Source organism: Sinocyclocheilus grahami, unplaced genomic scaffold (assembly GCF_001515645.1).
Source record: "Sinocyclocheilus grahami isolate Dianchi unplaced genomic scaffold, SAMN03320097.WGS_v1.1 scaffold1064.1, whole genome shotgun sequence".
Classification (NCBI taxonomy): domain Eukaryota; kingdom Metazoa; phylum Chordata; class Actinopteri; order Cypriniformes; family Cyprinidae; genus Sinocyclocheilus; species Sinocyclocheilus grahami.
In genome coordinates, this window is record NW_015506243.1 from 349,850 (window position 1) to 354,514 (window position 4,665).

At 34.0% G+C, this 4,665-nt stretch overlaps 1 protein-coding gene across 1 annotated transcript in view; it reads right to left on the minus strand.

The window, feature by feature from the left end:
* LOC107566254 (adhesion G protein-coupled receptor L3-like) overlaps nt 1–4,665 on the minus strand; it is a 54,834-nt gene that overhangs the window by 9,426 nt on the left and 40,743 nt on the right. The gene's annotated exons all lie outside the window — the stretch shown is intronic.

Here is a 4,665-nt window from a genome sequence, read left to right on the forward strand (position 1 = left end):
CAAAAGTGAGCTAAACCTCCATGGCAACAACATCCCTTTGAGGAGGTAAAAATGCTTCATAAATAAAAATTATGGCTGTCAGAATTAACACATTAACACGATAAAAAATGTGTAATGTGTAATTATTAAAATGTGTCCTGTTAACACATTTTATAAGCTAAATACTATAATTTAGCAGAAGACATCTCAAGATGACTAAGAATAAAATCATAAAGTATTAGGGTAGCAGTAGTAGTACTATGTACTTACTACTATATCATACAAACATATTACTAAGTACTTTCTGTATATACACACAGTTATATATTATATATAAATAACTACATGCACACACAATTAGTAATTAATTTTATACAATATAACTTTTCTCAGTACTTTCTGCTAGAGTCATAGGTAATACATAAAAAAATCTAAATTGACAAGTCAAAAATATGAGATACAGTCACAATTATGAGATAGTCTAAATTACGACAAAAGGTAATAATTATGAGATGCTAAGTTATAATTATGAGATAGTCTAAATTACGACAAAAGGTAATAATTATGAGATGCTAAGTTATAATTATGAGATAGTCTAAATTACGACAAAAGGTAATAATTATGAGATGCTAAGTTATAATTATGAGATAGTCTAAATTATAACAAAAGGTAATAATTATGAGATGCTAAGTTATAATTATGAGATAGTTTAAATTACGACAAAAGTGAATAATTATGAGATGCTAAGGTATAATTAAAAAGTCAAAATAATCATATACTATGAAAGTCTAAATTATGACAAAAGTTGAAATTATGTGACATATAATTAATTAATAAAAAGTCTACCTCACAATGACCCATGCATAATGACTGATTGGGTTAACAACTAAAAAGTGTGATTAAATAATTTAAATAATTCAATAATAAATTGTAGTTATTATGTATATATTTACACTAACTTGCAGTCCTAAGATACGTTTTAAAATGTTTTCTTTGACTAGAGAATGTTTTCTGTAGTTATTGTAATTCTTTGATGGTTTTGTGTCTCAGAGTGTAATCTGTCCTGTGACAGGCAGTGTGTGTGTGTGTGTGTGTGTGTGTGTCTTCATGAGTCTTGTGATTTCTCGGTATGTCTCTCACACACTCTTCCACTGAGTTGGGCTTTGTGTCTCTGGTTAGTATGTCTGTTCGCTCTGAGCAGCATGAGTGATGGAGCGTCTCACACACACACACACACACACACACACACACACACACACACACACACACACACGTCTGAGTTAAGTGCTGAGAGCCTAATTATTGCCATTGTGAAACTTCCTCTCTCTAGAGAGAGTCAATTCTTCATCATAACAGAACATTAGTGTCTCACTGATCAGAACACAGACAGAGAGAAAGACTGAGAGAAATCAGCTTCACAGAGGCGTCTGATATTCAGAGCAGATCTTCATTCCCCTGCACACGGTCTCTCTCTCTGTGTGTGTGTGTGTGTGTGTGTGTGTGTGTGTGTGTGTGTGTGTGTGTGTGTGTGTGTGTGTGTGGGCTTCCAAAGCCAGAGTTTAAGAACAAAATTGTTCTTATAAATGAGCTAAATCTGATAAATCCTGTCTCAACATTTTTTTTAGACGCTTTTGATATTATCTGAATGGTTTTATGGCACTTTCCTCAAATAAAGGTGGTATTTTTAAACATCTGATATCTTTATTGAAATCAGGCCATTGGTGCCTCTTAACCTTTTTAACACCATCCCTCAATAAATGTATAGATTTATTAGATTAGACGTCCTATTTCACATCAAATTACACAAACAAGAGTGATTTTATATACACAGAAAGCATATTAAATGCAAGTAAAGTGTTCGCTTTAATCACAAACAAGAGTGATTTTATATACACAGAAAGCATATTAAATGCAAGTAAAGTGTTCGTTTAATGTTTCCAATTTTGTGAAAAAAAAACAAAACTCAAAAGATTGGTGAAATAATATTCTATCCTCATTCAGTGTAACATATTAATTTATGTAAAGCCTATTTTAGGCTTGTTATTAAATATGCCTGACCAGCCCGATCTCACAGCAATTTGTACATATTTTACAAGGTGGCTAATTCGTACAACCTCACTTGTACAAATTCTTTGCCAAACCGTACGTATTTTACGAGTTGCACGATTCGTATTAATTTGTACGGATGACCTACACCTAACCCCGCCCCTAAACCTACCCGTCACTGGGGTTTAGTCAAATCGTACAAAATTGTACGAGTGAGGTCATACGAATTAGCCACCTCGTAAAATACATACGAATTGGTCGTGAGATAGCGTTGGCCTGACATTACTTCTTTTTACTTCTTTTTTTATATGAACTATTGTTACACTGAATGACATTTTAGTGGGTATCTTCTGTAAATCATGCTAAAAGCATATGACAGTCATTGTTTTTTGCTCAGAAAAAAATTAAAAATAAATACAGGACACATTCTAATGTGCAGGGAAAAACTCAATTTAAAGCTGCATTAAACTTATGTTATTGTTCTATTTTCTTTGACCCATATATCATTTTAATGACCAAAACTGAATATTCACGAAGTAACAACATTTGGTGCTTATTAGAGTTATTAAATAGTAAAGTGCACTTTAAAAAATATTAATAATTTGAAGTAAACTAAAATGGGGGGGTAAATTAAGATAACAATCTTAATTACACTAGAGAGGAAAACACACACACAAAAAAGAAAGTCTATTTTCTTAAATGTTTCCTTGAATGCATTTGGCAAGCTCAAGTAAAATGTAAAAAACTGACATTTGTGCCAGTATTTTGTGTGTTATTTGTGGAAAGTGCCTTATTGTCTTGCACTGAAGCGGCGTGAGTCTGCGGTGACCTGCTCTCAGCGTCTCGACTGGATGCTGTGAATTATCCTGAGATGTTTCTCAGCATCAGCTGTTTTTCTGTCCTGCTTTCACTGAGGCAACGAACGGCGACTGAAGCGTCTGCAGCTCACTGCTGTCATTCCACTCGACTGGAAATGTTTCGTAGTAAGATACGGCATATTCCACGCTAATTAAATCCTCATCCACCTGTTTACCTCTCATTTACACAACATACACAGAGTTTGAGCGAACATGAATGTAATCTAAATGTAAATGACATTAGCTTCATTACATTCAGCTGACAATTATTAAAACGGTCTTAACTTTAACTTTCAGGACTCATTTATATTTCCTCCTTATCTCAACACACTGTCATTTACTTCTAGTCTTTAAAGTTTAATTACTTTTTTCTTTTTATTTTACTGGCCACAAAAATAGACTTATTTGCATGTTCTGGTTTTTCTGAACTTTACTCGCGCAATTAAAGCAGCTTTTCTGACGCACGGCAGGAGAAGCTCACAGACTGAATTTACTTGTAAATGTTTAATGTATTGAATGTCAGGATCGGAAAGATCTTCATTAAAGAAACATAAGCGCACTTTTAAGTTTTATCTGTAGATATGAAATCTTTCTGAACTCTATTTGATTTCAAAAATGCAATTATATGGGATGACAAACTCTGCAGGTGCTGGATAAATGCAGCTTGTTTTTAGTAGGATCGGACTTTATTTCAGATTTTAGGACATGATTTTCAGTTCTGGAATGAATATAAATATGCTAAAACATGTCAAACAGAGCTGAGAGCATTAAACTTTGCTGGTAGCTGGAAGCATAATCAAATTAGCCAAAAGTATATAAATAAGAGGAAGTCTGTGATTTTTTGTAGAATTGCCTGTGTGTAAACTGTAATGTGTTTTAATATCCCTTGTGAAAACCATGTACACTTTAGCATACTTTATTACTTAGTATACTTTAAAGAACATACTAAAGTGTGACTGAATGCTGTTGGACACTGAATTGCATGTTATTTACGACTGCTGCTGCTTCCCACCACAAGCTGAGGGTCTATTGTTGCAAAGTGCAGCATTCCAGCTTTGTGAATATTCATGTCGAATTCTCGATGACATTGAAATATGATTTTCAGACCAATGCTGATGAAAACAAAACGATCGCGCTGAGTGACATTTGCAAAGCGCGTGCAGAAGATGCGCCTCTACGCGATCTCCCAATAAAGTGCATCATCGCAAAATATGTCTTGGCGAGATTCACACAAACATAATCCGTTAACATCAACGTTTAGTTAATGGTTGGGGAAAAATCTGACGTTTAACATTATATTAGATTCCATGCATTACAGTAGGTCTTAATACAGATCTGTCTCAATGTTAATCAGACATGAAAAGAAAAGACGGAATCACTCGCTGCTCTCGATTAAACTACTGTTTATTTGCATCTGTTCTTATTTTTAATAACAGATATAAAATAAAAATAGTTATATTGTAATTAATAATATAGTAGGCTAATTATTATTAAGAATAGAATTGGAGGAAAATATGCATGTGAGTGAGTGTATATGGTGTGTGTGTGTGTGTGTGAGTGAGTGAGTGAGTATATATGCTGTGTGTGTGTGTGTGTGTGTGTGTGTGTGTGTGTGTGAGTGAGTGAGTGAGTGAGTATATATGCTGTGTGTGTGTGTGTGTGTGTGTGTCTGTGTGTGTATATGGTGTGTGTGTGTGTGTGTGTTGTGTGTGTATATATGTGTGTGTGTGTGTGTGTGTGTATATATGTGTATATATGTGTGTGTGTGTGTGTGTGTGTGTGT